Source organism: Rhynchophorus ferrugineus, unplaced genomic scaffold (assembly GCF_030347505.1).
Source record: "Rhynchophorus ferrugineus isolate W39M unplaced genomic scaffold, kcgeb_rfMv2 rfM13, whole genome shotgun sequence".
Lineage (NCBI taxonomy): Eukaryota > Metazoa > Arthropoda > Insecta > Coleoptera > Curculionidae > Rhynchophorus > Rhynchophorus ferrugineus.
The window spans coordinates 153,331-177,996 of NW_027472592.1; positions in this window are offsets into that span (position 1 = coordinate 153,331).

Below are 24,666 nucleotides of genomic sequence, written 5' to 3' on the forward strand. Positions count from 1 at the left end.
ATGGGGAATCGAAATTTTACACCTTAGAGTCTGTTTCTAACTGGGGTCAAAATTGTAAAATGGTCTTAAGAATTAGCGATTTCGCTCCAATTCACATTCCAAGTAATATTCGGCATGCTAATTACGTTGCCGATTGCCAAATTGCATTATCTCTTATAGTTTCCGAGATATGGACTATCGACCTCTTACAATATTGGCTCTGCTTCTAACTTGGGCCAGAATTGTAAAATGGTCTTATGAATTAGCGATTTCGTTCCAATTCACATTCCAAGTAATATTCGGCATGCTAATTACGTTGCCGATTGCCAAATTGCATTATCTGTTATAGTTTCCGAGATATGGACTATCGACATCTTACAATATTGACTCTGCTTCTAATTTGGGCCAATATTGTAAAATGGTTTTATGAATTAGCGATTTCGTTCCAACTCACATTCCAAGTAATATTCGGCATGTCAATTACGTTGCCGATTGCCAAATTGCATTACCTCTTATAGTTTCCGAGTAATGGACTATCGACATCTTACTTTACTGGCTCTGCTTCTAACTTGCGCCAGAATTGTAAAATGGTCTTATGAATTAGCGATTTGGTTCCAATTCACATTCCAAGTAATATTCAGCATGCTAATTACGTTGCCTATTGCCAAAATGCATTATCTCTTATAGTTTCCGAGATATGGACTATCGACATTTTACAATATTGGCTCTGCTTTTAACTTGGGCCAATATTGTAAAATGGTTTTATGAATTAGCGATTTCGTTCCAACTCACATTCCAAGTAATATTCGGCATGTCAATTACGTTGCCGATTGCCAAATTGCATTACCTCTTATAGTTTCCGAGTAATGGACTATCGACATCTTACTTTACTGGCTCTGCTTCTAACTTGCGCCAGAATTGTAAAACGGTCTTATGAATTAGCGATTTCGTTCCATTTCACATTCCAAGTAATATTCGGCATGCTAATTACATTGCCGATTGCCGAATTTCATTATCTCTTATAGTTTCCGAGATATGGTCAATCGAAATTTTACACCTTAGAGTCTGCTTCTAACTGGGGTCAAAATTGTAAAATGGTCTTATGAATTAGCGATTTCGCTCCAATTCACATTCCAAGTAGTATTCGGCATGCTAATTATGTTGCCGATTGCCAAATTGCATTATCTCTTATAGTTTACGAGATATGGACTATCGACATCTTACAATATTGGGTCGGCTTCTAACTTGGGCCAGAATTGTAAAATGGTCTTATGAATTAGCGATTTCGCTCCAATTCACATTCCAAGTAATATTCGGCATGCTAATTACGTTGCCGATTGCCAAATTGCATTATCTCTTATAGTTTCCGAGATATGGACTATCGACATCTTACAATATTGGCTCTGATTCTAACTTGGGCCAGAATTGTAAAATGGTCTTATGAATTAGCGATTTCGCTCCAATTCACATTCCAAGTAATATTCGGCATGCTAATTACGTTGCCGATTGCCAAGTTGCATTATCTCTTATAGTTTCCGAGATATGGGCAATCGAAATTTTATACCTTAGAGTCTGTTTCTAACTGGGGCCAAAATTTTAAAATAGTCTTAAGAATTAGCGATTTCGCTCCACTTCCAAAATTTTAAAATAGTCTTAAGAATTAGCGATTTCGCTCCACATTCCAAGTAATATTCGGCATGCTAATTACGTTGCCGATTGCCAAATTGCAATATCTCTTATAGTTTCCGAGATATGGACTATCGACATCTAACAATATTAGCTCTGCTTCTAACTTGGGCCAGAATTGTAAAATGGTCTTATGAATTAGCGATTTCGCTCCAATTCACATTCCAAGTAATATTCGGCATGCTAATTACGTAGCCGATTGCCAAATTTCATTATCTCTTATAGTTTCCGACATATGGACTATCGACATCTTACAATATTGGCTCTAATTCTAACTTGGGCCAGAATTGTAAAATTGTCTTATGAATTAGCCATTCCGCTCCAATTCGCATTCCAAGTAATATTCGGTATGCTAATTGCGTTGCCGATTGCCAAATTGCATTATCTCTTATAGTTTCCGAGATATGGGCAATCGACATTTTACACCTTAAAGTCTTTTTCTAACTGGGGTCAAAATTGTAAAATGGTATTAAGAATTAGCGATTTCGCTCCAATTCACATTCCAAGTAATATTCGGCATGCTAATTACGTTGCCGATTGCCAAATTGCATTATCTCTTATAGTTTCCGAGATATGGACTATCGACATCTTACAATATTGGCTCTGCTTCTAACTTGGGCCAGAATTGTAAAATGGTCTTACGAATTAGCGATTTCGTTCCAATTCACGTTCCAAGTAATATTCGGCATGCTAATTACGTTGCCGATTACCAAATTGCATTATCTCTTATAGTTTCCGAGATATGGACTATCGACATCTGACAATATTGGCTTTGTTTCTAACTGGGGTCAAAATTGTAAAATGGTCTTATCAATTAGCGATTTCGTTCCAATTCACGTTCCAAGTAATATTCGGCATGCTAATTACATTGCCGATTGCCAAATTGCATTATCTCTTATAGTTTCCAAGATATGGACTATCGACATCTTACAATATTGACTGTGCTTCTAACTTGGCCCAATATTGTAAAATGGTCTTATGAATTAGCGATTTCGTTCCAATTCACATTTCAAGCAATATTCGGCATGCTAATTACGTAGCCGATTGCCAAATTGCATTATCTCTTATAGTTTCCGAGTTATGGGCAATCGAAATTTTACACCTTAGAGTCTGTTTCTAACTGGGGTCAAAATTGTAAAATGGTCTTATGAATTAGCGATTTCGCTCCAATTCACATTCCAAGTAATATTCGGCATGCTAATTACGTTGCCGATTGCCAAATTGCATTATCTCTCATAGTTTCCGAGATATGGACTATCGACATCTTACAATATTGGCTCTGCTTCTAACTTGGGCCAGAATTGTAAAATGGTCTTACGAATTAGCGATTTCGTTCCAATTCACATTCCAAGTAATATTCGGCATGCTAATTACACTGCCGATTACCAAATTGCATTATCTATTATAGTTTCCGAGATATGGACTATCGACATCTGACAATATTGGCTTTGTTTCTAACTGGGGTCAAAATTGTAAAATGGTCTTATCAATTAGCGATTTCGTTCCAATTCACGTTCCAAGTAATATTCGGCATGCTAATTACATTGCCGATTGCCAAATTGCATTATCTCTTATAGTTTCCAAGATATGGACTATCGACATCTTACAATATTGACTGTGCTTCTAACTTGGCCCAATATTGTAAAATGGTCTTATGAATTAGCGATTTCGTTCCAATTCACATTTCAAGCAATATTCGGCATGCTAATTACGTTGCCGATTGCCAAATTGCATTATCTCTTATAGTTTCCGAGTTATGGGCAATCGAAATTTTACACCTTAGAGTCTGTTTCTAACTGGGGTCAAAATTGTAAAATGGTCTTATGAATTAGCGATTTCGCTCCAATTCACATTCCAAGTAATATTCGGCATGCTAATTACGTTGCCGATTGCCAAATTGCATTATCTCTTATAGTTTCCGAGATATGGACTATCGACATCTTACAATATTGGCTCTGCTTCTAACTTGGGCCAGAATTGTAAAATGGTCTTACGAATTAGCGATTTCGTTCCAATTCACATTCCAAGTAATATTCGGCATGCTAATTACGTTGCCGATTACCAAATTGCATTATCTCTTATAGTTTCCGAGATATGGACTATCGACATCTGACCATATTGGCTTTGTTTCTAACTGGGGTCAAAATTGTAAAATGGTCTTATCAATTAGCGATTTCGTTCCAATTCACGTTCCAAGTAATATTCGGCATGCTAATTACATTGCCGATTGCCAAATTGCATTATCTCTTATAGTTTCCAAGATATGGACTATCGACATCTTACAATATTGACTGTGCTTCTAACTTGGCCCAATATTGTAAAATGGTCTTATGAATTAGCGATTTCGTTCCAATTCACATTTCAAGCAATATTCGGCATGCTAATTACGTTGCCGATTGCCAAATTGCATTATCTCTTATAGTTTCCGAGTTATGGGCAATCGAAATTTTACACCTTAGAGTCTGTTTCTAACTGGGGTCAAAATTGTAAAATGGTCTTATGAATTAGCGATTTCGCTCCAATTCACATTCCAAGTAATATTCGGCATGCTAATTACGCTGCCGATTGCCAAATTGCATTATCTCTTATAGTTTCCGAGATATGGGCAATCGAAATTTTACACCTTAGAGTCTGTTTCTAACTGGGGTCAAAATTGTAAAATGGTCTTATAAAATAGCGATTTCGCTCCAATTCACATTCCAAGTAATATTCGGCATGCTAGTTACGTTGCCGATTGCCAAATTGCATTATCTCTTATAGTTTTCGAGATATGGACTATCGACATCTTACAATATTGGCTCTGCTTCTAAATTGGGCCAGAATTGTAAAATGGTCTTATGAATTAGCGATTTCGCTCCAATTCACATTCCAAGTAATATTCGGCATGCTAATTACGTTGCCGATTGCCATATTGCATTATCTCTTATAGTTTCCGAGATATGGGGAATCGAAATTTTACACTTTAGAGTCTGTTTCTAACTGGGGTCAAAATTGTAAAATAGTCTTAAGAATTAGCGATTTCGCTCCTATTCACATTCCAAGTAATATTCGGCATGCTAATTACGTTGCCGATTGCCAAATTGCATTATCTCTTATAGTTTCCGAGATATGGACTATCGACCTCTTACAATATTGGCTCTGCTTCTAACTTGGGCCAGAATTGTAAAATGGTCTTACGAATTAGCGATTTCGTTCCAATTCACATTCCAAGTAATATTCGGCATGCTAATTACGTTGCCGATTGCCAAATTGCATTATCTCTTATAGTTTCCGAGATATGGACTATCGACATCTTACAATATTGACTCTGCTTCTAACTTGGGCCAATATTGTAAAATGGTTTTATGAATTAGCGATTTCGTTCCAACTCACATTCCAAGTAATATTCGGCATGTCAATTACGTTGCCGATTGCCAAATTGCATTACCTCTTATAGTTTCCGAGTAATGGACTATCGACATCTTACTTTACTGGCTCTGCTTCTAACTTGCGCCAGAATTGTAAAATGGTCTTATGAATTAGCGATTTGGTTCCAATTCACATTCCAAGTAATATTCGGCATGCTAATTACGTTGCCTATTGCCAAAATGCATTATCTCTTATAGTTTCCGAGATATGGACTATCGACATTTTACAATATTGGCTCTGCTTCTAACTTGGGCCAATATTGTAAAATGGTTTTATGCATTAGCGATTTCGTTCCAACTCACATTCCAAGTAATATTCGGCATGTCAATTACGTTGCCGATTGCCAAATTGCATTACCTCTTATAGTTTCCGAGTAATGGACTATCGACCTCTTACTTTACTGGCTCTGCTTCTAACTTGCGCCAGAATTGTAAAACGGTCTTATGAATTAGCGATTTCGTTCCATTTCACATTCCAAGTAATATTCGGCATGCTAATTACATTGCCGATTGCCGAATTTCATTATCTCTTATAGTTTCCGAGATATGGTCAATCGAAATTTTACACCTTAGAGTCTGCTTCTAACTGGGGTCAAAATTGTAAAATGGTCTTATGAATTAGCGATTTCGCTCCAATTCACATTCCAAGTAGTATTCGGCATGCTAATTATGTTGCCGATTGCCAAATTGCATTATCTCTTATAGTTTACGAGATATGGACTATCGACATCTTACAATATTGGCTCGGCTTCTAACTTGGGCCAGAATTGTAAAATGGTCTTATGAATTAGCGATTTCGCTCCAATTCACATTCCAAGTAATATTCGGCATGCTAATTACGTTGCCGATTGCCAAATTGCATTATCTCTTATAGTTTCCGAGATATGGACTATCGACATCTTACAATATTGGCTCTGATTCTAACTTGGGCCAGAATTGTAAAATGGTCTTATGAATTAGCGATTTCGCTCCAATTCACATTCCAAGTAATATTCGGCATGCTAATTACGTTGCCGATTGCCAAGTTGCATTATCTCTTATAGTTTCCGAGATATGGGCAATCGAAATTTTATACCTTAGAGTCTGTTTCTAACTGGGGCCAAAATTTTAAAATAGTCTTAAGAATTAGCGATTTCGCTCCACTTCACATTCCAAGTAATATTCGGCATGCTAATTACGTTGCCGATTGCCAAATTGCAATATCTCTTATAGTTTCCGAGATATGGACTATCGACATCTAACAATATTAGCTCTGCTTCTAACTTGGGCCAGAATTGTAAAATGGTCTTATGAATTAGCGATTTCGCTCCAATTCACATTCCAAGTAATATTCGGCATGCTAATTACGTAGCCGATTGCCAAATTTCATTATCTCTTATAGTTTCCGACATATGGACTATCGACATCTTACAATATTGGCTCTAATTCTAACTTGGGCCAGAATTGTAAAATTGTCTTATGAATTAGCCATTCCGCTCCAATTCGCATTCCAAGTAATATTCGGTATGCTAATTGCGTTGCCGATTGCCAAATTGCATTATCTCTTATAGTTTCCGAGATATGGGCAATCGACATTTTACACCTTAAAGTCTTTTTCTAACTGGGGTCAAAATTGTAAAATGGTATTAAGAATTAGCGATTTCGCTCCAATTCACATTCCAAGTAATATTCGGCATGCTAATTACGTTGCCGATTGCCAAATTGCATTATCTCTTATAGTTTCCGAGATATGGACTATCGACATCTTACAATATTGGCTCTGCTTCTAACTTGGGCCAGAATTGTAAAATGGTCTTACGAATTAGCGATTTCGTTCCAATTCACATTCCAAGTAATATTCGGCATGCAAATTACGTTGCCGATTACCAAATTGCATTATCTCTTATAGTTTCCGAGATATGGACTATCGACATCTGACAATATTGGCTTTGTTTCTAACTGGGGTCAAAATTGTAAAATGGTCTTATCAATTAGCGATTTCGTTCCAATTCACGTTCCAAGTAATATTCGGCATGCTAATTACATTGCCGATTGCCAAATTGCATTATCTCTTATAGTTTCCAAGATATGGACTATCGACATCTTACAATATTGACTGTGCTTCTAACTTGGCCCAATATTGTAAAATGGTCTTATGAATTAGCGATTTCGTTCCAATTCACATTTCAAGCAATATTCGGCATGCTAATTACGTAGCCGATTGCCAAATTGCATTATCTCTTATAGTTTCCGAGTTATGGGCAATCGAAATTTTACACCTTAGAGTCTGTTTCTAACTGGGGTCAAAATTGTAAAATGGTCTTATGAATTAGCGATTTCGCTCCAATTCACATTCCAAGTAATATTCGGCATGCTAATTACGTTGCCGATTGCCAAATTGCATTATCTCTCATAGTTTCCGAGATATGGACTATCGACATCTTACAATATTGGCTCTGCTTCTAACTTGGGCCAGAATTGTAAAATGGTCTTACGAATTAGCGATTTCGTTCCAATTCACATTCCAAGTAATATTCGGCATGCTAATTACGTTGCCGATTACCAAATTGCATTATCTCTTATAGTTTCCGAGATATGGACTATCGACATCTGACAATATTGGCTTTGTTTCTAACTGGGGTCAAAATTGTAAAATGGTCTTATCAATTAGCGATTTCGTTCCAATTCACGTTCCAAGTAATATTCGGCATGCTAATTACATTGCCGATTGCCAAATTGCATTATCTCTTATAGTTTCCAAGATATGGACTATCGACATCTTACAATATTGACTGTGCTTCTAACTTGGCCCAATATTGTAAAATGGTCTTATGAATTAGCGATTTCGTTCCAATTCACATTTCAAGCAATATTCGGCATGCTAATTACGTTGCCGATTGCCAAATTGCATTATCTCTTATAGTTTCCGAGTTATGGGCAATCGAAATTTTACACCTTAGAGTCTGTTTCTAACTGGGGTCAAAATTGTAAAATGGTCTTATGAATTAGCGATTTCGCTCCAATTCACATTCCAAGTAATATTCGGCATGCTAATTACGTTGCCGATTGCCAAATTGCATTATCTCTTATAGTTTCCGAGATATGGACTATCGACATCTTACAATATTGGCTCTGCTTCTAACTTGGGCCAGAATTGTAAAATGGTCTTACGAATTAGCGATTTCGTTCCAATTCACATTCCAAGTAATATTCGGCATGCTAATTACGTTGCCGATTACCAAATTGCATTATCTCTTATAGTTTCCGAGATATGGACTATCGACATCTGACCATATTGGCTTTGTTTCTAACTGGGGTCAAAATTGTAAAATGGTCTTATCAATTAGCGATTTCGTTCCAATTCACGTTCCAAGTAATATTCGGCATGCTAATTACATTGCCGATTGCCAAATTGCATTATCTCTTATAGTTTCCAAGATATGGACTATCGACATCTTACAATATTGACTGTGCTTCTAACTTGGCCCAATATTGTAAAATGGTCTTATGAATTAGCGATTTCGTTCCAATTCACATTTCAAGCAATATTCGGCATGCTAATTACGTTGCCGATTGCCAAATTGCATTATCTCTTATAGTTTCCGAGTTATGGGCAATCGAAATTTTACACCTTAGAGTCTGTTTCTAACTGGGGTCAAAATTGTAAAATGGTCTTATGAATTAGCGATTTCGCTCCAATTCACATTCCAAGTAATATTCGGCATGCTAATTACGTTGCCGATTGCCAAATTGCATTATCTCTTATAGTTTCCGAGATATGGGCAATCGAAATTTTACACCTTAGAGTCTGTTTCTAACTGGGGTCAAAATTGTAAAATGGTCTTATAAAATAGCGATTTCGCTCCAATTCACATTCCAAGTAATATTCGGCATGCTAGTTACGTTGCCGATTGCCAAATTGCATTATCTCTTATAGTTTTCGAGATATGGACTATCGACATCTTACAATATTGGCTCTGCTTCTAAATTGGGCCAGAATTGTAAAATGGTCTTATGAATTAGCGATTTCGCTCCAATTCACATTCCAAGTAATATTCGGCATGCTAATTACGTTGCCGATTGCCATATTGCATTATCTCTTATAGTTTCCGAGATATGGGGAATCGAAATTTTACACCTTAGAGTCTGTTTCTAACTGGGGTCAAAATTGTAAAATAGTCTTAAGAATTAGCGATTTCGCTCCTATTCAAATTCCAAGTAATATTCGGCATGCTAATTACGTTGCCGATTGCCAAATTGCATTATCTCTTATAGTTTCCGAGATATGGACTATCGACCTCTTACAATATTGGCTCTGCTTCTAACTTGGGCCAGAATTGTAAAATGGTCTTACGAATTAGCGATTTCGTTCCAATTCACATTCCAAGTAATATTCGGCATGCTAATTACGTTGCCGATTGCCAAGTTGCATTATCTCTTATAGTTTCCGAGATATGGACTATCGACATCTTACAATATTGACTCTGCTTCTAACTTGGGCCAATATTGTAAAATGGTTTTATGAATTAGCGATTTCGTTCCAACTCACATTCCAAGTAATATTCGGCATGTCAATTACGTTGCCGATTGCCAAATTGCATTACCTCTTATAGTTTCCGAGTAATGGACTATCGACATCTTACTTTACTGGCTCTGCTTCTAACTTGCGCCAGAATTGTAAAATGGTCTTATGAATTAGCGATTTGGTTCCAATTCACATTCCAAGTAATATTCGGCATGCTAATTACGTTGCCTATTGCCAAAATGCATTATCTCTTATAGTTTCCGAGATATGAACTATCGACATTTTACAATATTGGCTCTGCTTCTAACTTGGGCCAATATTGTAAAATGGTTTTATGCATTAGCGATTTCGTTCCAACTCACATTCCAAGTAATATTCGGCATGTCAATTACGTTGCCGATTGCCACATTGCATTACCTCTTATAGTTTCCGAGTAATGGACTATCGACCTCTTACTTTACTGGCTCTGCTTCTAACTTGCGCCAGAATTGTAAAACGGTCTTATGAATTAGCGATTTCGTTCCATTTCACATTCCAGGTAATATTCGGCATGCTAATTACATTGCCGATTGCCGAATTTCATTATCTCTTATAGTTTCCGACATATGGACTATCGACATCTTACAATATTGGCTCTAATTCTAACTTGGGCCAGAATTGTAAAATTGTCTTATGAATTAGCCATTCCGCTCCAATTCGCATTCCAAGTAATATTCGGTATGCTAATTGCGTTGCCGATTGCCAAATTGCATTATCTCTTATAGTTTCCGAGATATGGGCAATCGACATTTTACACCTTAAAGTCTTTTTCTAACTGGGGTCAAAATTGTAAAATGGTATTAAGAATTAGCGATTTCGCTCCAATTCACATTCCAAGTAATATTCGGCATGCTAATTACGTTGCCGATTGCCAAATTGCATTATCTCTTATAGTTTCCGAGATATGGACTATCGACATCTTACAATATTGGCTCTGCTTCTAACTTGGGCCAGAATTGTAAAATGGTCTTACGAATTAGCGATTTCGTTCCAATTCACATTCCAAGTAATATTCGGCATGCTAATTACGTTGCCGATTACCAAATTGCATTATCTCTTATAGTTTCCGAGATATGGACTATCGACATCTGACAATATTGGCTTTGTTTCTAACTGGGGTCAAAATTGTAAAATGGTCTTATCAATTAGCGATTTCGTTCCAATTCACGTTCCAAGTAATATTCGGCATGCTAATTACATTGCCGATTGCCAAATTGCATTATCTCTTATAGTTTCCAAGATATGGACTATCGACATCTTACAATATTGACTGTGCTTCTAACTTGGCCCAATATTGTAAAATGGTCTTATGAATTAGCGATTTCGTTCCAATTCACATTTCAAGCAATATTCGGCATGCTAATTACGTAGCCGATTGCCAAATTGCATTATCTCTTATAGTTTCCGAGTTATGGGCAATCGAAATTTTACACCTTAGAGTCTGTTTCTAACTGGGGTCAAAATTGTAAAATGGTCTTATGAATTAGCGATTTCGCTCCAATTCACATTCCAAGTAATATTCGGCATGCTAATTACGTTGCCGATTGCCAAATTGCATTATCTCTTATAGTTTCCGAGATATGGGCAATCGAAATTTTACACCTTAGAGGCTGTTTCTAACTGGGGTCAAAATTGTAAAATGGTCTTATAAAATAGCGATTTCGCTCCAATTCACATTCCAAGTATTATTCGGCATGCTAGTTACGTTGCCGATTGCCAAATTGCATTATCTCTTATAGTTTTCGAGATATGGACTATCGACATCTTACAATATTGGCTCTGCTTCTAAATTGGGCCAGAATTATAAAATGGTCTTATCAATTAGCGATTTCGCTCCAATTCACATTCCAAGTAATATTCGGCATGCTAATTACGTTGCCGATTGCCAAATTGCATTATCTCTTATAGTTTCCGAGATATGGACTATCGAAATTTTACACCTTAGAGTCTGCTTCTAACTGGGGTCAAAATTGTAAAATGGTCTTATGAATTAGCGATTTCGCTCCAATTCACATTCCAAGTAGTATTCGGCATGCTAATTATGTTGCCGATTGCCAAATTGCATTATCTCTTTTAGTTTCGGAGATATGGACTATCGACTTCTTACAATATTGGCTGTGCTTCTAACTTTTGCCAGAATTGTAAAATGGTCTTACGAATTAGCGATTTCGTTCCAATTCACATTCCAAGTAATATTCGGCATGCTAATTACGTTGCCGATTGCCAAATTGCATTATCTCTTATAGTTTCCGAGATATGGACTATCGACATCTTACAATATTGACTCTGCTTCTAACTTGGGCCAATATTGTAAAATGGTCTTATGAATTAGCGATCTCGTTCCAATTCACATTCCAAGTAATATTCGGCATGCCAATTATGTTGCCGATTGCCAAATTGCATTATCTCTTATAGTTTCCGAGTAATGGACTATCGACATCTTACTTTACTGGCTCTGCTTCTAACTTGCGCCAGAATTGTAAAATGGTCTTATGAATTAGCGATTTGGTTCCAATTCACATTCCAAGTAATGTTCGGCATGCTAATTACGTTGCCTATTGCCAAAATGCATTATCTCTTATAGTTTCCGAGATATGGACTATCGACATCTTACAATATTGACTCTGCTTCTAACTTGGGCCAATATTGTAAAATGGTTTTATGCATTAGCGATTTCGTTCCAACTCACATTCCAAGTAATATTCGGCATGTCAATTACGTTGCCGATTGCCAAATTGCATTACCTCTTATAGTTTCCGAGTAATGGACTATCGACCTCTTACTTTACTGGCTCTGCTTCTAACTTGCGCCAGAATTGTAAAACGGTCTTATGAATTAGCGATTTCGTTCCATTTCACATTCCAGGTAATATTCGGCATGCTAATTACATTGCCGATTGCCGAATTTCATTATCTCTTATAGTTTCCGACATATGGACTATCGACATCTTACAATATTGGCTCTAATTCTAACTTGGGCCAGAATTGTAAAATTGTCTTATGAATTAGCCATTCCGCTCCAATTCGCATTCCAAGTAATATTCGGTATGCTAATTGCGTTGCCGATTGCCAAATTGCATTATCTCTTATAGTTTCCGAGTAATGGACTATCGACATCTTACTTTACTGGCTCTGCTTCTAACTTGCTAATTATGTTGCCGATTGCCAAATTGCATTATTGCGCCAGAATTGTAAAATGGTCTTATGAATTAGCGATTTCGTTCCAATTCACGTTCCAAGTAATATTCGGCATGCTAATTACATTGCCGATTGCCAAATTGCATTATCTCTTATAGTTTCCAAGATATGGACTATCGACATCTTACAATATTGACTGTGCTTCTAACTTGGCCCAATATTGTAAAATGGTCTTATGAATTAGCGATTTCGTTCCAATTCACATTTCAAGCAATATTCGGCATGCTAATTACGTAGCCGATTGCCAAATTGCATTATCTCTTATAGTTTCCGAGTTATGGGCAATCGAAATTTTACACCTTAGAGTCTGTTTCTAACTGGGGTCAAAATTGTAAAATGGTCTTATGAATTAGCGATTTCGCTCCAATTCACATTCCAAGTAATATTCGGCATGCTAATTACGTTGCCGATTGCCAAATTGCATTATCTCTTATAGTTTCCGAGATATGGGCAATCGAAATTTTACACCTTAGAGGCTGTTTCTAACTGGGGTCAAAATTGTAAAATGGTCTTATAAAATAGCGATTTCGCTCCAATTCACATTCCAAGTATTATTCGGCATGCTAGTTACGTTGCCGATTGCCAAATTGCATTATCTCTTATAGTTTTCGAGATATGGACTATCGACATCTTACAATATTGGCTCTGCTTCTAAATTGGGCCAGAATTATAAAATGGTCTTATCAATTAGCGATTTCGCTCCAATTCACATTCCAAGTAATATTCGGCATGCTAATTACGTTGCCGATTGCCAAATTGCATTATCTCTTATAGTTTCCGAGATATGGGGAATAGAAATTTTACACCTTAGAGTCTGTTTCTAACTGGGGTCAAAATTGTAAAATAGTCTTAAGAATTAGCGATTTCGCTCCAATTCACATTCCAAGTAATATTCGGCATGCTAATTACGTTGCCGATTGCCAAATTGCATTATCTCTTATTGTTTCCGAGATATGGACTATCGACATCTTACAATATTGGCTCTGCTTCTAACTTGGGCCAGAATTGTAAAATGGTCTTACGAATTAGCTATTTCGTTCCAATTCACATTCCAAGTAATATTCGGCATGCTAATTACGTTGCCGATTGCCAAATTGCATTATCTCTTATAGTTTCCGAGATATGGACTATCGAAATTTTACACCTTAGAGTCTGCTTCTAACTGGGGTCAAAATTGTAAAATGGTCTTATGAATTAGCGATTTCGCTCCAATTCACATTCCAAGTAGTATTCGGCATGCTAATTATGTTGCCGATTGCCAAATTGCATTATCTCTTTTAGTTTCGGAGATATGGACTATCGACTTCTTACAATATTGGCTCTGCTTCTAACTTTTGCCAGAATTGTAAAATGGTCTTACGAATTAGCGATTTCGTTCCAATTCACATTCCAAGTAATATTCGGCATGCTAATTACGTTGCCGATTGCCAAATTGCATTATCTCTTATAGTTTCCGAGATATGGACTATCGACATCTTACAATATTGACTCTGCTTCTAACTTGGGCCAATATTGTAAAATGGTCTTATGAATTAGCGATCTCGTTCCAATTCACATTCCAAGTAATATTCGGCATGCCAATTACGTTGCCGATTGCCAAATTGCATTATCTCTTATAGTTTCCGAGTAATGGACTATCGACATCTTACTTTACTGGCTCTGCTTCTAACTTGCGCCAGAATTGTAAAATGGTCTTATGAATTAGCGATTTGGTTCCAATTCACATTCCAAGTAATGTTCGGCATGCTAATTACGTTGCCTATTGCCAAAATGCATTATCTCTTATAGTTTCCGAGATATGGACTATCGACATTTTACAATATTGGCTCTGCTTCTAACTTGGGCCAAAATTGTAAAACGGTCTTATGAATTAGCGATTTCGTTCCAATTCACATTCCAAGTAATATTCGACATGCTAATTACATTTCCGATTGCCAAATTGCATTATCTCTTATAGTTTCCGAGATATGGACAATCGAAATTTTACACCTTAGAGTCTGTTTCTAACTGGGGTCAAAATTGTAAAATAGTCTTAAGAATTAGCGATTTCGCTCCAATTCACATTCCAAGCAATATTCGGCATGCCAATTACGTTGCCGATTGCCAAATTGCATTATCTCTTATAGTTTCCGAGTAATGGACTATCGACATCTTACTTTACTGACTCTGCTTCTAACTTGGGCCAGAATTGTAAAATGGTCTTACGAATTAGCGATTTCGTTCCAATTCACATTCCAAGTAATATTCGGCATGCTAATTACGTTGCCGATTACCAAATTGCATTATCTCTTATAGTTTCCGAGATATGGACTATCGACATCTGACAATATTGGCTTTGTTTCTAACTGGGGTCAAAATTGTAAAATGGTCTTATCAATTAGCGATTTCGTTCCAATTCACGTTCCAAGTAATATTCGGCATGCTAATTACATTGCCGATTGCCAAATTGCATTATCTCTTATAGTTTCCAAGATATGGACTATCGACATCTTACAATATTGACTGTTCTTCTAACTTGGCCCAATATTGTAAAATGGTCTTATGAATTAGCGATTTCGTTCCAATTCACATTTCAAGCAATATTCGGCATGCTAATTACGTTGCCGATTGCCAAATTGCATTATCTCTTATAGTTTCCGAGATATGGACTATCGACATCTTACAATATTGGCTCTGCTTCTAACTTGGGCCAGAATTGTAAAATGGTCTTACGAATTAGCGATTTCGTTCCAATTCACATTCCAAGTAATATTCGGCATGCTAATTACGTTGCCGATTGCCAAATTGCATTATCTCTTATTGTTTCCGAGATATGGGCAATCGAAATTTTACACCTTAGAGTCTGTTTCTAACTGGGGTCAAAATTGTAAAATGGTCTTATAAAATAGCGATTTCGCTCCAATTCACATTCCAAGTAATATTCGGCATGCTAGTTACGTTGCCGATTGCCAAATTGCATTATCTCTTATAGTTTTCGAGATATGGACTATCGACATCTTACAATATTGGCTCTGCTTCTAAATTGTGCCAGAATTGTAAAATGGTCTTATGAATTAGCGATTTCGCTCCAATTCACATTCCAAGTAATATTCGGCATGCTAATTACGTTGCCGATTGCCATATTGCATTATCTCTTATAGTTTCCGAGATATGGGGAATCGAAATTTTACACCTTAGAGTCTGTTTCTAACTGGGGTCAAAATTGTAAAATAGTCTTAAGAATTAGCGATTTCGCTCCAATTCACAATCCAAGTAATATTCGGCATGCTAATTACGTTGCCGATTGCCAAATTGCATTATCTCTTATAGTTTCCGAGATATGGACTATCGACCTCTTACAATATTGGCTCTGCTTCTAACTTGGGCCAGAATTGTAAAATGGTCTTACGAATTAGCGATTTCGTTCCAATTCACATTCCAAGTAATATTCGGCATGCTAATTACGTTGCCGATTGCCAAATTGCATTATCTCTTATAGTTTCCGAGATATGGACTATCGACATCTTACAATATTGACTCTGCTTCTAACTTGGGCCAATATTGTAAAATGGTCTTATGAATTAGCGATTTCGTTCCAACTCACATTCCAAGTAATATTCGGCATGCCAATTACGTTGCCGATTGCCAAATTGCATTATCTCTTATAGTTTCCGAGTAATGGACTATCGACATCTTACTTTACTGGCTCTGCTTCTAACTTGCGCCAGAATTGTAAAATGGTCTTATGAATTAGCGATTTGGTTCCAATTCACATTCCAAGTAATGTTCGGCATGCTAATTACGTTGCCTATTGCCAAAATGCATTATCTCTTATAGTTTCCGAGATATGGACTATCGACATCTGACAATATTGGCTTTGTTTCTAACTGGGGTCAAAATTGTAAAATGGTCTTATCAATTAGCGATTTCGTTCCAATTCACGTTCCAAGTAATATTCGGCATGCTAATTACATTGCCGATTGCCAAATTGCATTATCTCTTATAGTTTCCAAGATATGGACTATCGACATCTTACAATATTGACTGTGCTTCTAACTGGGCCCAATATTGTAAAATGGTCTTATGAATTAGCGATTTCGTTCCAATTCACATTTCAAGCAATATTCGGCATGCTAATTACGTTGCCGATTGCCAAATTGCATTATCTCTTATAGTTTCCGAGATATGGACTATCGACATCTTACAATATTGGCTCTGCTTCTAACTTGGGCCAGAATTGTAAAATGGTCTTACGAATTAGCGATTTCGTTCCAATTCACATTCCAAGTAATATTCGGCATGCTAATTACGTTGCCGATTGCCAAATTGCATTATCTCTTATAGTTTCCGAGATATGGGCAATCGAAATTTTACACCTTAGAGTCTGTTTCTAACTGGGGTCAAAATTGTAAAATGGTCTTATAAAATAGCGATTTCGCTCCAATTCACATTCCAAGTAATATTCGGCATGCTAGTTACGTTGCCGATTGCCAAATTGCATTATCTCTTATAGTTTTCGAGATATGGACTATCGACATCTTACAATATTGGCTCTGCTTCTAAATTGGGCCAGAATTGTAAAATGGTCTTATGAATTAGCGATTTCGCTCCAATTCACATTCCAAGTAATATTCGGCATGCTAATTACGTTGCCGATTGCCATATTGCATTATCTCTTATAGTTTCCGAGATATGGGGAATCGAAATTTTACACCTTAGAGTCTGTTTCTAACTGGGGTCAAAATTGTAAAATAGTCTTAAGAATTAGCGATTTCGCTCCAATTCACATTCCAAGTAATATTCGGCATGCTAATTACGTTGCCGATTGCCAAATTGCATTATCTCTTATAGTTTCCGAGATATGGACTATCGACCTCTTACAATATTGGCTCTGCTTCTAACTTGGGCCAGAATTGTAAAATGGTCTTACGAATTAGCGATTTCGTTCCAATTCACATTCCAAGTAATATTCGGCATGCTAATTACGTTGCCGATTGCCAAATTGCATTATCTCTTATAGTTTCCGAGATATGGACTATCGACATCTTACAATATTGACTCTGCTTCTAACTTGGGCCAATATTGTAAAATGGTTTTATGAATTAGCGATTTCGTTCCAACTCACATTCCAAGTAATATTCGGCATGTCAATTACGTTGCCGATTGCCAAATTGCATTACCTCTTATAGTTTCCGAGTAATGGACTATCGACATCTTACTTTACTGGCTCTGCTTCTAACTTGCGCCAGAATTGTAAAACGGTCTTATGAATTAGCGATTTCGTTCCATTTCACATTCCAAGTAATATTCGGCATGCTAATTACATTGCCGATTGCCGAATTTCATTATCTCTTATAGTTTCCGAGATATGGTCAATCGAAATTTTACACCTTAGAGTCTGCTTCTAACTGGGGTCAAAATTGTAAAATGGTCTTATGAATTAGCGATTTCGCTCCAATTCACATTCCAAGTAGTATTCGGCATGCTAATTATGTTGCCGATTGCCAAATTGCATTATCTCTTATAGTTTACGAGATATTGACTATCGACATCTTACAATATTGGCTCGGCTTCTAACTTGGGCCAGAATTGTAAAATGGTCTTATGAATTAGCGATTTCGCTCCAATTCACATTCCAAGTAATATTCGGCATGCTAATTACGTTGCCGATTGCCAAATTGCATTATCTCTTATAGTTTCCGAGATATGGACTATCGACATCTTACAATATTGGCTCTGATTCTAACTTGGGCCAGAATTGTAAAATGGTCTTATGAATTAGCGATTTCGCTCCAATTCACATTCCAAGTAATATTCGGCATGCTAATTACGTTGCCGATTGCCAAGTTGCATTATCTCTTATAGTTTCCGAGATATGGGCAATCGAAATTTTATACCTTAGAGTCTGTTTCTAACTGGGGCCAAAATTTTAAAATAGTCTTAAGAATTAGCGATTTCGCTCCACTTCACATTCCAAGTAATATTCGGCATGCTAATTACGTTGCCGATTGCCAAATTGCAATATCTCTTATAGTTTCCGAGATATGGACTATCGACATCTAACAATATTAGCTCTGCTTCTAACTTGGGCCAGAATTGTAAAATGGTCTTATGAATTAGCGATTTCGCTCCAATTCACATTCCAAGTAATATTCGGCATGCTAATTACGTAGCCGATTGCCAAATTTCATTATCTCTTATAGTTTCCGACATATGGACTATCGACATCTTACAATATTGGCTCTAATTCTAACTTGGGCCAGAATTGTAAAATTGTCTTATGAATTAGCCATTCCGCTCCAATTCGCATTCCAAGTAATATTCGGTATGCTAATTGCGTTGCCGATTGCCAAATTGCATTATCTCTTATAGTTTCCGAGATATGGGCAATCGACATTTTACACCTTAAAGTCTTTTTCTAACTGGGGTCAAAATTGTAAAATGGTATTAAGAATTAGCGATTTCGCTCCAATTCACATTCCAAGTAATATTCGGCATGCTAATTACGTTGCCGATTGCCAAATTGCATTATCTCTTATAGTTTCCGAGATATGGACTATCGACATCTTACAATATTGGCTCTGCTTCTAACTTGGGCCAGAATTGTAAAATGGTCTTACGTATTAGCGATTTCGTTCCAATTCACATTCCAAGTAATATTCGGCATGCTAATTACGTTGCCAATTACCAAATTGCATTATCTCTTATAGTTTCCGAGATATGGACTATCGACATCTGACAATATTGGCTTTGTTTCTAACTGGGGTCAAAATTGTAAAATGGTCTTATCAATTAGCGATTTCGTTCCAATTCACGTTCCAAGTAATATTCGGCATGCTAATTACATTGCCGATTGCCAAATTGCATTATCTCTTATAGTTTCCAAGATATGGACTATCGACATCTTACAATATTGACTGTGCTTCTAACTTGGCCCAATATTGTAAAATGGTCTTATGAATTAGCGATTTCGTTCCAATTCACATTTCAAGCAATATTCGGCATGCTAATTACGTAGCCGATTGCCAAATTGCATTATCTCTTATAGTTTCCGAGATATGGGCAATCGAAATTTTACACCTTAGAGGCTGTTTCTAACTGGGGTCAAAATTGTAAAATGGTCTTATAAAATAGCGATTTCGCTCCAATTCACATTCCAAGTATTATTCGGCATGCTAGTTACGTTGCCGATTGCCAAATTGCATTATCTCTTATAGTTTTCGAGATATGGACTATCGACATCTTACAATATTGGCTCTGCTTCTAAATTGGGCCAGAATTGTAAAATGGTCTTATCAATTAGCGATTTCGCTCCAATTCACATTCCAAGTAATATTCGGCATGCTAATTACGTTGCCGATTGCCAAATTGCATTATCTCTTATAGTTTCCGAGATATGGGGAATCGAAATTTTACACCTTAGAGTCTGTTTCTAACTGGGGTCAAAATTGTAAAATAGTCTTAAGAATTAGCGATTTCGCTCCAATTCACATTCCAAGTAATATTCGGCATGCTAATTACGTTGCCGATTGCCAAATTGCATTATCTCTTATTGTTTCCGAGATATGGACTATCGACATCTTACAATATTGGCTCTGCTTCTAACTTGGGCCAGAATTGTAAAATGGTCTTACGAATTAGCGATTTCGTTCCAATTCACATTCCAAGTAATATTCGGCATGCTAATTACGTTGCCGATTGCCAAATTGCATTATCTCTTATAGTTTCCGAGATATGGACTATCGAAATTTTACACCTTAGAGTCTGCTTCTAACTGGGGTCAAAATTGTAAAATGGTCTTATGAATTAGCGATTTCGCTCCAATTCACATTCCAAGTAGTATTCGGCATGCTAATTATGTTGCCGATTGCCAAATTGCATTATCTCTTTTAGTTTCGAAGATATGGACTATCGACTTCTTACAATATTGGCTCTGCTTCTAACTTTTGCCAGAATTGTAAAATGGTCTTACGAATTAGCGATTTCGTTCCAATTCACATTCCAAGTAATATTCGGCATGCTAATTACGTTGCCGATTGCCAAATTGCATTATCTCTTATAGTTTCCGAGATATGGACTATCGACATCTTACAATATTGACTCTGCTTCTAACTTGGGCCAATATTGTAAAATGGTCTTATGAATTAGCGATCTCGTTCCAATTCACATTCCAAGTAATATTCGGCATGCCAATTACGTTGCCGATTGCCAAATTGCATTATCTCTTATAGTTTCCGAGTAATGGACTATCGACATCTTACTTTACTGGCTCTGCTTCTAACTTGCGCCAGAATTGTAAAATGGTCTTATGAATTAGCGATTTGGTTCCAATTCACATTCCAAGTAATGTTCGGCATGCTAATTACGTTGCCTATTGCCAAAATGCATTATCTCTTATAGTTTCCGAGATATGGACTATCGACATTTTACAATATTTGCTCTGCTTCTAACTTGGGCCAAAATTGTAAAACGGTCTTATGAATTAGCGATTTCGTTCCAATTCACATTCCAAGTAATATTCGACATGCTAATTACATTTCCGATTGCCAAATTGCATTATCTCTTATAGTTTCCGAGATATGGGCAATCGAAATTTTACACCTTAGAGTCTTTTTCTAACTGGGGTCAAAATTGTAAAATGGTCTTATAAATTAGCGATTTCGCTCCAATTCACATTCCAAGTAATATTCGGCATGCTAGTTACGTTGCCGATTGCCAAATTGCATTATCTCTTATAGTTTTCGAGATATGGACTATCGACATCTTACAATATTGGCTCTGCTTCTAACTTGGGCCAGAATTGTAAAATGGTCTTATGAATTAGCGATTTCGCTCCAATTCACATTCCAAGTAATATTCGGCTTGCTAATTACGTTGCCGATTGCCAAATTGCATTATCTCTTATAGTTTCCGTGATATGGGCAATCGAAATTTTACACCTTAGAATCTGTCTCTAACTGGGGTCAGCATTGTAAAATGGTCTTAAGAATTAGCGATTTCGCTCCAATTCACATTCCAAGTAATATTCGGCATGCTAATTACGTTGCCGATTGCCAAATTGCATTATCTCTTATAGTTTCCGAGATATGGACTATCGACATCTTACAATATTTGCTCTGATTCTAACTTGGGCCAGAATTGTAAAATGGTCTTATGAATTAGCGATTTCGCTCCAATTCACATTCCAAGTAATATTCGGCATGCTAATTACGTTGCCGATTGCCAAATTGCATTATCTCTTATAGTTTCCGAGATATGGGCAATAGAAATTTTACACCTTAGAGTCTGTTTCTAACTGGGGTCAAAATTGTAAAATAGTCTTAAGAATTAGCGATTTCGCTCCAATTCACATTCCAAGTAATATTCGGCATGCTAATTACGTTGCCGATTGCCAAATTGCATTATCTCTTTTAGTTTCCGAGATATGGACTATCGACATCTTACAATATAGGCTCTGCTTCTAACTTGGGCCAGAATTGTAAAATGGTCTTACGAATTAGCGATTTCGTTCCAATTCACATTCCAAGTAATATTCGGCATGCTAATTACGTTGCCGATTGCCAAATTGCATTATCTCTTATAGTTTCCGAGATATGGACTATCGACATCTTACAATATTGACTCTGCTTCTAACTTGGGCCAATATTGTAAAATGGTCTTATGAATTAGCGATTTCGTTCCAATTCACATTCCAAGTAATATTCGGCATGCCAATTACGTTGCCGATTGCCAAATTGCATTATCTCTTATAGTTTCCGAGTAATGGACTATCGACATCTTACTTTACTGGCTCTGCTTCTAACTTGCGCCAGAATTGTAAAATGGTCTTATGAATTAGCGATTTGGTTCCAATTCACATTCCAAGTAATATTCGGCATGCTAATTACGTTGCCGATTGCCAAATTGCATTATCTCTTTTAGTTTCCGAGATATGGACTATCGACATCTTACAATATTGGCTCTGCTTCTAACTTGGGCCAGAATTGTAAAATGGTCTTACGAATTAGCGATTTCGTTCCAATTCACATTCCAAGTAATATTCGGCATGCTAATTACGTTGCCGATTGCCAAATTGCATTATCTCTTATAGTTTCCGAGATATGGACTATCGACATCTTACAATATTGACTCTGCTTCTAACTTGGGCCAATATTGTAAAATGGTCTTATGAATTAGCGATTTCGTTCCAATTCACATTCCAAGTAATATTCGGCATGCCAATTACGTTGCCGATTGCCAAATTGCATTATCTCTTATAGTTTCCGAGTAATGGACAATCGACATCTTACTTTACTGGCTCTGCTTCTAACTTGCGCCAGAATTGTAAAATGGTCTTATGAATTAGCGATTTCGTTCCAATTCACATTCCAAGTAATATTCGGCATGCCAATTACGTTGCCGATTGCTAAATTGCATTATCTCTTATAGTTTCCGAGATATGGACTATCGACATCTTACAATATTGGCTCTGCTTCTAACTTGGGCCAGAATTTTAAAATGGTCTTACGAATTAGCGATTTCGTTCCAATTCACATTCCAAGTAATATTCGGCATGCTAATTACGTTGCCGATTGCCAAATTGCATTATCTCTTATAGTTTCGGAGATATGGGCAATCGAAATTTTACACCTTAGAGTCTGTTTCTAACTGGGGTCAAAATTGTAAAATAGTCTTAAGAATTAGCGATTTCGCTCCAATTCACATTCCAAGTAATATTCGGCATGCTAATTACGTTGCAGATTGCCAAATTGCATTATCTCTTATAGTTTCCGAGATATGGACTATCGACATCTTACAATATTGGCTCTGCTTCTAACTTGGGCCAGAATTTTAAAATGGTCTTACGAATTAGCGATTTCGTTCCAATTCACATTCCGAGTAATATTCGGCATGCTAATTACGTTGCCGATTGCCAAATTGCATTATCTCTTTTAGTTTCCGAGATATGGACTATCGACATTTTACAATATTGGCTCTGCTTCTAACTTGGGCCAAAATTGTAAAACGGTCTTATGAATTAGCGATTTCTTTCCAATTCACATTCCAAGTAATATTCGGCATGCTAATTACATTGCCGATTGCCAAATTTCATTATCTCTTATAGTGTCCGAGATATGGTCAATCGAAATTTTACACCTTAGAGTCTGTCTCTAACTGGGGTCAAAATTGTAAAATGGTCTTATGAATTAGCGATTTCGCTCCAATTCACATTCCAAGTAATATTCGGCATGCTAATTACGTTGCCGATTGCCAAATTGCATTATCACTTACAGTTTCCGAGATATGGACTATCGACATCTTACAATATTGGCTCTGTTTCTAACTTGGGCCAAAATTGTAAAATGGTCTTATGAATTAGCGATTTCGTTCCAATTCACATTCCAAGTAATATTCGGCATGCTAATTACACTGCCGATTGCCAAATTGCATTATCTCTTATAGTTTCCAAGATATGGACTATCGACATCTTACAATATTGACTGTGCTTCTAACTTGGCCCAATATTGTAAAATGGTCTTATGAATTAGCGATTTCGTTCCAATTCACATTTCAAGCAATATTCGGCATGCTAATTACGTAGCCGATTGCCAAATTGCATTATCTCTTATAGTTTCCGAGATATGGGCAATCGAAATTTTACACCTTAGAGGCTGTTTCTAACTGGGGTCAAAATTGTAAAATGGTCTTATAAAATAGCGATTTCGCTCCAATTCACATTCCAAGTATTATTCGGCATGCTAGTTACGTTGCCGATTGCCAAATTGCATTATCTCTTATAGTTTTCGAGATATGGACTATCGACATCTTACAATATTGGCTCTGCTTCTAAATTGGGCCAGAATTGTAAAATGGTCTTATCAATTAGCGATTTCGC